Consider the following 12595-nt stretch of genomic DNA (forward strand, 5'->3'; position numbering starts at 1 on the left):
ATACATTTGATTTGACTTCTTAGAGTTATGACAGCCCTTGCAGCTCTTTGCTTTCTATTTAAAGAATAAGAAAAACTCTGCAACAACATTCCTGTAATGGAACAGCCTTTTCTTCTAGGTAAAAGATAAAAGATAAAAGTATTTTGCTTTTCACATAGCTAAAGGGAAAGATAGCAACACGGCATAGTCACTGTATTTCATTACTTCCCATATTAACTTCTGGTGCTAGTGCTTTACTAAAAGGTTCCTTAATTGTTGTCCCTTAGCAAAAGACAGTTCAGCTAGTTATTTTTTACTGATGTAACCTGAAAAAATCCTGGATATCCTCTCATAACCTTTTTGAAACCAAGATATTTTTAGTTTAGAAGCTCCAGGCAAAAAATATTGAAAGGGACCTATCAAGAGTCTTATTTTAACAGTTCTTTTCTTGAGAAAAAAAAAAAAAAGAAATCAGAATTTTGTTTTCATATCACTTGAAGATATAATATTGGGTTTTGCACAGGCAAGATTGTCCCTTCTCTGACTAGGGCTAATGTCAATGTTCATGCAGGTTGCTTTTAGCAAGTAAGCTTCTCACACCACTAATGACTTTTCAGTTCCATTAGTCTGCTATGTATTATTGATTCCAGGCATTATTGATTAATGCTGTAAGTAGGTTTATTTCTGTTCCTAGAGAGTAAAGGATTGGCACCTCTGTTAGATGAATGGTATCTCTCTGCTTGCTTTGGTCAGTTCCCTGGTGACTCCTTTCCCTTCCTCTGCTCTTGTCTATCCCCTTTATTGTGTATCTGTCTAATACTTAGTTACAGGTTAGGTGCTTTCCATCTACCTTCTCTGTAAGAGAAATTTGCACTTTGTCAAGTATAAAGGCGTACAGAAATGGCAAACTCCTGCATGTGCAGCAGAGTTTCTTTCCAAGTTACCAGGGTGATGTTCCATGTGCGCTGCTCTTTCCGGAGCCTGGCTCCGCCCGTGGCTGCTCCTGCTCCCCGGGGATCCTGGGCTGCCGCTGGCGCTGTGCGGGCTCTTCAGGCATTGAAGCAGCTCCTTATCCCACCACTCCCACGTTCCAAATTCTCTGTAGTGCCCAGCTACATGGCATAACTTACTGCTGGATTTCTCACGATTTCTCCAGGGCAATACAGTGCACTTGGGGTTTGTGACCAAGCACCATAAACCAGATCCAGCTCTCCAATCTCTTGAATTCAACGACTATGAACTTTGACTCATTTTATCTTTTTAACTAGTAACTTATTGCACTGTATGTGTTCTTCTAACTATCATTTAGTCTGCAGCTTTGAATGACTTCATATATCGAATACCTAACTTCAGTCATTAGCACCTCTGCCCAGTACAAGTTAGATACCTTTGGCTGTTTCCTGTTACTGTTCTACAGCTGTCTGATGGCTTATGTCCCTGGACACTACAGACATTTCACTCTTTAATAGGCTCTATAGCTCATCACCTGCACTTTGAAGTCCTTCACGATTTCTGTTGCACAGCTATAATAATTTAACTTCGTATTTCACCATCAGCACTGATAATCTACACCATATTTCAAAGCCAGGGGTTTTTAAGTACCTAAACGGTATTTTGGGAATCTTACTCAATACCAGGTTATCAAATGTCTGAGATTCAGTCAGTCAAGTTAGAATTTTTTTAGAATTTAGAACCATGTCCATCAGCTGTGGGACAGAAACACAAACATCACATGCCTGTGTGAATTAAGACTTAGGACTTTCATATAAAAGTTAGTGCAGGTGATTGTAAAATAAGAGTTACAGAAGTTTTAAATGTATCTGGTTTCACATGTCTGGGTGGCGTTTTTCTGTTAAACCTGTCACCTAATAGCCATTATTTTTCTCCAAGGAGACAGAGGGAAGCACTCTGTATTAAGTGGAGCAGAAAGTTCCACAGCTGAGGACAGGTGGTTAAAAAAGTTTTCCTTCCTATGAAGGAAAAAACATTAAATAAACTGAATAATTTCTATCTTTTGGTAAATAAATAAACTGTGTCCTGAATTTAAACAGTGCCAACCTTCTGCCTCATGTAATTCAAATTATAAGAAAAAAAAATTGCAAATTATTCCTCAGAGTTTAGTTAGGTAAATACCCTGCCCAAAAGATCACCAGCATCTTTGACTCCAACATACATATTTTCAGAAAGGTACCTCAAGTGACCTCACCATAAATACATAGGTCAAGTTCCAGAACCAGGTTTCCAAAATGCACATGCACAGATGACCATTAAAGGACTAAAATACTCATCTCCCTATGAGTGGATGTTTCTCATATATCCATAACTCTACTGGCTACCAAAAATTAAGGTCCTGGTCCCAGTGGTATAGTTGGAGAATGAAAAATAGTCTCTCTAAAGTCTCCCCTTTATTATTTTTCTATGCTCAGTGAATCTTGACAAGTATTTTAGTGCTCTAATGTCAATAAGCAAAGGTAAGAAATTCAAAAGAACTTTAAAAGTACAAGAAAAGCCTGAGAAATAGCAGTGATTAGAAACTATTCCCAGCATAGTGACTGTTTATGTTGCATTACTGTATTCGATTTTTAGTTCTGTTCAGCCTTTCTGTTCTTAGGCCTAATTCTTATATAAAAACCATGTTCTTAAATCTTCAGGTAGTCTGGGTCCTTCAGTTGCAGGCACTTCTCTGGAATGTGAATCTCAGCTCTGATCATCAAACCTTGAAAAGCTGAGCTTTTAATAAGACTATCTGGGATATAAAAAAAATTTAAATGTTTCATTAAAATTGCTGAAGCAAGAATTCATTTTAAGAGGAATAATTTCTCCTCCAATAATTGGAAGAAAGGAAGGGAAGGGAGCTTGGGTCTCAGCTGGTTCATTCTGGCAACTCTTTTGAAAGGCACTTGCATATCATGAAGAGAATTGCTGAGCTGAAAACTGGTTTTGTAGTATGACTGTGTTTTAAATTATACAAAGCTTTCCAAGAGAGGCTGTGTTAGCTTTCAGATTTCTGTTCTTGTGTTCAAGCTAAAGAGCAATTTAGCTTGGACCAAAATAACTTTATGGTTCAGACTGAAGCCTTTCTTTTCCCAGACTTTTACACTGACAACTTGAAACTACATTGCTACCTACATCCTGAATCCTTTTACAAACCCACAAAAGCTCCATCAATGTTTGAGTTAGATCATTGAAATATGGGTTGAGAAGCACAGATTTGCTGAGCTCCATGCTGTTTGAGGCTGAAAGAGTATTTTAGGGAAATCTCTCCATATTCTTGCACTCTTTTCTGGCTTGTTGCTTTCAGTCACTGGATGTGGGGATTGACACATGAATGGACATTCTCATATGCTACTGTTTATGCCCACAAAATAGGTCTGAGTTTCTTTGGTGTTGAACTTAAGAATACTGCCATGAGTTCATGGAGTAACCAACCATTATCACTGTTGCCTTGCTGTTTGCAATATCCCAGAGCAGACTGAGATCTCTGCAGTTGTCTAATGATGGTAACAGTTCCGATTGTTGTCCAAGGATGCTTCACTCTAAACTGTGAGATAAACAGCCCTGCTCTCTCACTCTAAAAGAAATCCAAGAAAATAACTGTGCCACAAGTCAATGAATTTGAAAACAAAGAGATTTTGAGGGCTTCTAACTGTGTCCATGGTCAGGAATATAATAGCAAAAGTTTGTCCTGATTGCATGGTTAGGATGTTTTGAGCTTCATTTAAATTTGTGAAGACAGAAGTGGCTGTATTTCTGTTTACCTCTTCTCCTTGACTATTAGTTACTACAAATGAAAACTAAAAAAGTAGCACCTCATTTTCACCTCTTGAGTCAAAGGAAGCAGCAATGCATTTGTTGAGTAAAATATATATGTATTAAGGACAAAGACTTAGCTTTTTAGCTGGATAGAATTTTGTTTTGGTGGGGGAAGAGAGGATAAGAATAATTATTAAATTACATTTTGCAACTGAATCTACAATAAGGGGTAGAAACACAAGGAAAATGTTTTTTGATCAGAGAAATGCCTCAAATGTCCATTTTTTGTTGAGGTGTTCTGTGGTCTGGAGTGTCATTACTAAAATTCTGCTTAGATAAGAGCACTTTAATTTTTCTGCCTGGGAAAAGAAATAGTCGAGTCATTCATTCACTTGGAAGTGAGACAAGGCCTGTCTAAATCTGATGTTCCTCATCATGAATCCACTTTTTTATTACACAGAGAGAGGTCAGTTACTCCCAACTGGTGACATCCTTACATTCAGTTTGTACAAGAAGAAAACTCTATGGTGGTGGGCAAAATTGCTCAAATATCCTGATGACTCAAGCCCATATTCAAGGCTGTATGTTATTAACGTGTTTTCTTTTTTCAAGCACATTTGTAGCCCCCTGAAAGAGCAGAAAGAATGCATTGCCCAGCCTTCTCAAACACATATGTGAATTATTTCATGTGAAAATTTCTTATAGTGAGTAGAGATGACATGTTTGTCTATGTGTGCCTGCTGTGCAGCAAAATTATCACCCAATTATGTTTTTGTGGTTTGCAACATCATCTGCAAGTCATGAGCAGGAATGCCAGTTCTGAAGGGAGTAGGCAGAATCATAAAACTAAAGCAAGAAACTGCAGTTTTATCACTTCATACAGGTTTGCTTTTGAGATGTGTGTTTATTCAGAAGGCTTATTCTTTTGCCTTTTAAACTCTGAAAACCTTTTTCAGGTGTCCACATTTTTATTAAAACATAACACTGACATTTTCTTGTAGTTATACTGAATTATTCACGAGTTCACAAAAAAAATTAAGCGGAGTGTATTTGTTAAGAGTATTCATGGCATTACCAGAAAATGGAAGTCCTACTTTATTTGCATTGCTCTAATACTTAGAAATGTTAGGCAAGTCAAAACATCCCAGCATAGAATAAAAAGTCTCTGCTCCAAAGAGCTTGTTATCAAAGTACAAGGAGACAAGAAATGGTGGTGTACTGGCAGGAGAGGGGCAGAGAAAATCAGACACTATAGGTCAGTGGCGTCAACATGGCCAGCAGGCTGTGTGTGCCTGCAGCCCAGCTATTGTCAATGTCTCTTGTTGCCACTGCCACCAGCATGCAGAACTGCATGGAGACAAGCAAATCATGCATGGTGGAAACTGTGTTCAGGGCATGATGGAAATGGGCATCACTGGCTGACAGGATGAGAGAGCTGGCAAGCCAGAGCTGTCTGAAAGATGATAGCTAAGCTGGATACAGAGAATCTATCAAGGCTTGTAAAAGTGAAAGCCAGAATATTTATCTGATTTAAGAGAAAAGAAGGGTGGAGGGTTGTCAAAGAAGGGAATGCAGGGCAACAACAGTTAAAGAAAGGAGCTGGGAGAGGACAGGATCAAAATGAAAAGGGCTTAGACTAAGCTGAACACAGTCTCACTTACACACTTGCATCCTGTCTGCAAACTTGTCATAACTGTCCTGTACTTTCCATTAATTAAGGTTGGAGTAAAAAGATGTCATAGCAACTGAAACAGAAGTCACTGAGGATCCAGAGAAGGCACTTAGCAGAGTGGGTATTAATAAAGGCCATACTGCAGAGCTAAACAAAGAAGAATGTGTTCATTTAGAGGCCTCATGTGGACATTTGGGAAATCAGAGTCCATGGTGATAATGGGCTGGATGACAGCCCAGGCAGAAGAGTTTATAAAGAAACAGACCTACAGCTTTGAACTTCTGTACACTGAGAAGCTCTGAGAGCACATCTGCTCTGGATTCTGCTCTAGCTTAAGCATTAGGTCTGTTTGATTTCAGACTTTGTGTGAAGAGTTTCACGTTGCAACTGGGACAAACTCCTCATAATGCCTCTGTTCTCATTGGCCATTACAGAATCCTGCCCAAATATTGAACACTGTTGCAGCTGAAGCAGAATTTGGAGAGGCTACTGCTGGCCTTTTGTCTCGTGTAGGACACTGAAATTTCTTACAGATTCAGCTAAAATATTTTCTGGCAATTTTACTTTTCACTCGCTCATCAGGCTATTTTCAGAAAAAATTCAAATACAAGATTTTGCAAGTTCAGTGATGTGAGTCGTCTGTTTCTTCCTTCTCATCCTGCTCCAAGACCTAAAAACACTGGGCACAGTGCAGTCCAGAACAGCAAAACAGGGCATCTGTAATGGCTAGGAGTTGCTGAGACTTGAGATGCCTACTTGTTAATGTACCAGCAGAATTTTCTCCCACCAGTGGCTTGACAATTTTTACTTCTTTTCATCTACATAACCAGTGATGATTTTTCAAAATGATAAGATTTCTTTCACAGAGGTGTTGTAAAACAAGATGTGTGTGGCAGAAAAAAGTAATTGTATAGCCATGAGGGCAGCAAATGTATTCTCTGCAGGTAATTTGTGGACAATAGTGCTATTATCTAAGGAGAAAGATGATCATCCTTTAAAACCAAGTGACACCACACTTTGTTTATCCTCTGGTTATCATGATATTTCCCAAATATCAGGGTTTACATTTTGATTGCTGTGTGTGGGTAAAAATTGCTTCATCCTGTTCATCTTTCCTCAGTCTATTCATCAGACATCTGTCTCTCTCCATTACTGTCCTGTCTTACCCGGCAAGATATTTCTGCAGCCCCTCCCACAAGAGGCTCAAGTCACCGAGTTCTGTGTATTTCAGAAGTACCTACCACATAAGCAGATGAGAGTAAAAAACCAACAATCAAAAACCAAACAGTACCAGTAGTGCTTCCTGTAAGCAGTACAAGCTCTCTGTCAGTGCTGACCAAATCCTGGCACTGCTGTGTGCCAAGGGCCACTGTGTGCACCTCTAGTGGCAGCCAGAATTTCAGTAGGAGAAAAACACTTGATACAATTTCTCTGCAATTTTATTTCTCGCTCCTTCTCTGTCAATAATCCTCCTCTTATTGGTGTTCTATAGTGGCTGGGAAACACACAATTCTGCTGTATCTCTGCATGAGCAAGTCTTCCATAATGCCTGCTTTCAGCAAAAATTACAAAGCAGCAAAAAATACAAAGCTTCGAGACCACCCTACATTGATCCCACATTTCAGCCCACTGTGGACTGACTTGTTTGTGACAGAGACATGGTTTATTAAGGGGAAGAGAGTAACAAGGGAAGTTTTCTTTAAGTTTTGTATCTAATTATTGCCAAAAAGATGGGGCATTTTTTCTGCAATGATACAGCAACTTTTCAATTGTTTTTTAAATGTGATTTCTCCCTTCCAACAGTAGGCACTAAGCTGCACCAGCACAATCGGCCTTAGTTCACACATGTGAGAAGGTGAAGCTCTTCTTTGGGAGCTAGAAGTAGGGAAGCTTCCAGCTGAAACTATTTGAAAAGAGTTTGGCTAACCAGAGTTCCTTGGAGAAGGGTAGGCTTTGCAAAGAGATTAAGCCATAGGAGACAGGGAGGGATGAATCTGAGAGCTCACTCCATGAATCAGGGTTAAGAGGCTTTTTTTGGAGGCACTGCAAATCCAACTTGGCTGGTCTTGAGAGCTCTTTGTGCACTACTTTGTGTTCAGATTCTGTGAGGAAGGACAAGAGGGGCAGAGGTAGGCTGTTCTTTTCAAGCTAGCTGGCCTTGAAGCCATAAACCCCCAGAGTAAGCTGGAAACACAACTGGGGGAACTCAGGCAGAGAAGCTGCTGGATTGGGCCTTGCCATAGCCTTGCAGCCTAATGCCATTTACAGGGCTACATTCAGACTGTTGGAGAGATCACTGATAGAATCTTTTCATCTCAGTGGAAAACATTTTGGTTTCGCTAAGTATTAGACAAAATCTTGTGTTTGAAGGGACTTTTGTAAACCATCCTTTCTGGTCTGGCCCTCCTGTACTTGGCCCAGCCCTGGGATTCTCCCTCTCCTGCTGTAGGGCTAAACAGCCCAGTGTTAGCTCTTGCTGGCTGCACCCTACAGTTTGTGCCTTTGCTGTTCACCAAAGGTCTTGGCTACTCTACAAAATTAGAATTACCCATGAGGTGAATTATTCAGTTCTACAGCACAATAGAAACCATGTTGATTTGATTTACTGTTTTCTGTTTTGTCTATTGATTTTTGAGGAGTCCCAAGAGTATGCTCCCATGGAAGGCCATACAGAACTTTGTATTCAGTTTAACAATTTTATTTCCAAAGGGTCTTCTTGCCTCCTGTCCCCTTGCCAAGTTGCTGAAGGCATGAAGAACTCAATTTAATTTTTATGATTAATAGAGCACACAGAAGATATATATTACACAACTCTCTCTCCCTGTCTTGTTATTTGGGGTGCCAAAATTGCAGTGCACTCTCTGAGAACAGCTAAGAAGTGGGAGAGCTCCTCTCTGAGAGATCTTAGCTGTAAAAAGGCAAAAAAGAACACAGATGGTTGAAACCAGTTTTGTGTAAAACGAGCAACCAGTTTTCACCTACATATCTAAGCAGATATATTTGTTGCAGGTACCAGTACAAAATTTGGGCCCTAAAAATGCTTCTGAGGGAAACATGTTTTCAGATGTTGCAGCCACTGAGAAGCAATACCAAATGAGATACCCAGGGCTCACACTGTACAGGGGGGGCTGTGTAGGGAAGGCTGCTGTGGACTCATTTTATAGTGCAATTTTGTCTTTTGAAAGGCAGGTACTGCAAATGAATGGACACTCAAATGAAAAATCAATAGTTCTTCCCTTTATCCCATTACTTACAGGATTACCTAGCATGTCTAGAGGGCAAGCAGAGCATTTTTCAAGCATTGAGAATTGTCTTCTCTGAGATGTTTTCAGAAATTGTCATTATCATTCCCCACATCACAATGGGGAAAAAAAATAAAATCACTCAACTTATTAACAATACCAAACAACTTCTTTTTGTGCATGCCTCCTTTGTGGTAACTCAAATCCCAGACCTGTGTCTGTACTCAAAGAAAAGTGGGACTTTACCTTTCTCATTTCTGAGTAGTCTGTTCCTTTTTCCTTATGCTGGCCTTGGAAACCTAGGTGATCTTTCAGAAATTTTAAAGAAGCCCAGGTGAGCCTTTGCAAAGGTGTCTCAAAGTTCATTAATTCCTAGCTGATCATGCCCCTGGTCTTTTAACTCTCCCAGCATTTCCCAAAAGCAGTCTGATTTCTTGTAGGCAGCCGATTACCTATTCTTGCAGTGCACTCTGTGTTCCTGTAGATGAGCTAACACCTAATTCCACCCACAGCTCCCAGCCAAAGAGGACAATGAGTTATTTTCCCACCATTGTGAAAGAAATCTTATACCCATTTGGAACTTCAATAAAATTTTATTCAGGCATTATCTTTCCCTTTTTCTGTTAGACAATTTCCTCAGTTTCCTGGAAGATTGTTGGAGTCTGCTATTTTTGCCTGTAATTTGTAAGACTGTGAACAGAAGTAAATCATCAGCAGCAAGAGGTTGCCTTGGGTCTGTTTGAGCTGGAGCTCCTTTTCCACATGGCAGCCCTCCCTGAGCTGTGCTGTGCTGGTACCCAGAAAGGTGCTGCTCACACCCCAGTGTTTTGGCACCACAGCAATGCTGTCTCTCCAACATTCCTCCCTTCCTGTGGGCTGGGGGTGGGCAAGATCTCAGCAGGGGCCAGAGCCAGGACAGCAGATCCAGCTGACCAAAGGGATATTCCATGTCATTATGATGTCTGCTCAGCAATAAAATCCAAGAGAAATAAGGAGGTGGGGGGCACTTGTTATTACAATGTTTGTCTTCTGTGATAACTACTGAAGTTCTCTTTGCTTGGAATTGGCTGGCCAACTCCTTCTGATGGGAAGTAGAGAATACTCTGCTTCCACACACAGCCTTTACTTTTGTTTTATTAAACTGCCATTATCTTGAGCTTTTTCCATCTTATTTTCTCCTTCCCTCCTCATCCTGTAGAAGAGGGGGAGGGATGGATTAGCTTGGTAGGCAGCTGGCATCCAGCCGAAGGCAGGACTCTCAAGGTGGGAAGGCTGTTCTCACCATAGTTCAATGTGACAGAATTCTGAGAGATTAATGCTAGGCAGGTTTTCCTTTCTCTAGAAGTTACTGGAGGGCAATTCACACTGGGCCATAAGCCAGGTGAACTTTCTGCATGTTTCACACACAGAACTTGTGGCAAAAATATTTGAAAGCTTTAGAATGAGTTGATGCCTTTGGAAAGTACCTGGGGTCATAAACTGATATGTTTTCTCCATTAGGCTTCCCAGGAATACAACAGAGGCACGATTTTGGTAGAGAATAAACAAGGGAAAGAAAGGCCAAATTTGCCTCCTGATGCAAAAGTCTAATGTTCTGATAACTTCAAGTGAAATAGCTTTAACTATAAAGCAAAACAATTCTTTCTCAACAGAACTCTTAGAACTGTTCTATCTGGTTTAACAATGCATATAAAGCAAAGAAAACCTAAGAGAAAAATGTTTTGTGAGTGTTTTGCTGTATGTCTTTGTCCAATTCCCCAAGCCCTAGGGACAGAGAATGTCTCATACTTCAGTTCTAGGATGATTCCTCTCCTTCCATGGAAGCTGAGTTGCCCCTAGCAATCTGCCATAGTAAAGGATCACACAGCGACCATCATATGAGACCCTCTCCACGGGCCATGAATCTGAGTGGTAGAGGTCCAATTTTCAGAAATAGCTTCCCTAGCTTGCAAGTGCCTAGCATTCACAGAAGCAGAGTCCTAAGGCTAAGGAAGGATACCAAATGAGTAGCCCTCTTTGGACTAGCATCTGCTTCCCAATGGGAAAACTTCCTTTCTCTCCTTTACACTGCATATTCTTTCATAATATGCTCTCAGGAACTGCTGAACCAATCAAAGTAATCTCTCTGCAAAGGCATGTACATCAACACCAAATCAAATGAAGCAGGGAGATAGCTTCTATAATGTCTAATTTACTTTAAAAATATCTATGTATTTATTCTATTATTTGGTTACTCTGCCAAACATATTACAGGCTCCCCCAAAAATGCCAAAAAAGTTCACACTTCCAGGCTAACTGGAAATGAAATATTTTCAGTGCATTGACTTGTTGTTAAGATGAGGGGAAATAAGAAGGAAGAAACATGTCACCTGTGGCCCAGAGAAAAGGAGAACTTTATGTACAAACTGTATGTGAACAGATTGAGTGTTGACACTGTACAAAACTAAGACATAAAGCAGAAAACTAGGAGGATCTAAGCAAAGCCAATGAGAATGTCAAGTCACAGATCACATCTGATCTAGTATTTATGTTCGTCTTGAAGATTGTATGTCTCAAACTTTATGTCTTCTCAGTCTGACAAGATCAGGATGTAACTGTGTGCAACTCCTTTGAGTACAGAGCTCATACATGGAAGACCTCCCATTGTCTCATTTCTCTGCATGCCAATCATTGCTGTACTTTCTGCTCTTCTCCTCAATTAGCTTCATCTGAAGATGGTACAAGTCTTTGACAGCTTCACATTGTGGCTTTCTGAAATCTCCTATTTCATAGTAAAATGCAAAATTATCTTCCAAAAAGGTCCCCCAAGATGTCCAACACCATTGTTTGCCGCACCATCCTTACAGTGCAAGCACTGTGTATGCACAGAGGGATGGATTTGGAGTTCACATCAATGTGTTTTGAAGTTCGTACATTAATGTCACATCCACCATTGCCCTGATATTCATGTGCCTGATGTTACATAGAGAGCAAAAGGGAAGAGCACACTCTAAAAGTGACCATAGAATCTCAGACATTGGCAAAGGTGAAACTTGTCAGTGGATCAGACACCTCTGGGTGCAGTTCTGCCACAGCTGGTTTAAATCTGGCTTGTTTGCATCTATCAACACTGCAGGGCAGGGACACTCAGTGAAATCTCTCTGCCTTTCATAATGGACCTGCTAATAATTACTCTTAAGGTGTCACAGTTTGAGAGCCTGTAGGAGCACCTCTGCTGATTAATGTTCAGTGACCTGGTGACAACAAGGATTGCTTCCCTCCTTGACTTTCAAGGGAAACTGTAACACTATAGGTGAGTACCTTTCATTAGAGGCACAGCTCCCATTCACACAAAGAAATGCAATCCTTCAGTTTATGTCTGGATACTGCAGGTTCATTTAAGGAAAGTAGGTGTGCAGAGCTGGGGGAATGTAGTTCCCACCATTACTAACCCAGCCTTCTCACGAAGGCTTTCCAGTAACAGTTCACACCATCTATTTTTAATACCAACTGCAGTGAAGCTAATAGCTTGCATCAGGGTCATTTGGACAGTGGGTGGAAGGTCTAAACTCTGTGATACTCAGGATGCAGTATCTGCTAGAAGAGCTTTTTCACACTCTATGCCTAATTTAATTCTCTGTTGCAATTAAACTTCACTTTACAACAGTAATGGGCCTTCAACTGGGAATACAGCAACTCATCTCTTTGCAAAGTGGAATGTAAAGCTAGATTTGTGTACATGTGTTCATGTGTACTTTACCTAAACACAGCTGAAAAGAAAGCAGGCAGCTCTTGAAGCAAATGGATATTTGCTGTTTTCTGCTTAAGGTATTTGTGTATGGTTTTTTGTTTTGTTTTGTTTTTTAACTAAAGCGCAAAAAAGGATGATGTCAGGTCTTATTCCTATGTTTTGTTTATTTTTAGAAGTAGACCAACAAACAACCATGACCTAAATTCTACAAGACAGAAG

General features: G+C 40.3%; 1 protein-coding gene across 1 annotated transcript in view; it reads right to left on the reverse strand.

Annotated features, from left to right (window-relative positions):
* Positions 1 to 12595, reverse strand: part of WAPL (WAPL cohesin release factor) — a 136216-nt gene that overhangs the window by 87526 nt on the left and 36095 nt on the right. The window lies entirely within an intron of this gene.

The sequence above is a fragment of the Sturnus vulgaris genome, chromosome 8, assembly GCF_052056855.1.
Source record: "Sturnus vulgaris isolate bStuVul1 chromosome 8, bStuVul1.hap1, whole genome shotgun sequence".
NCBI classification, from domain to species: Eukaryota; Metazoa; Chordata; class Aves; order Passeriformes; family Sturnidae; genus Sturnus; species Sturnus vulgaris.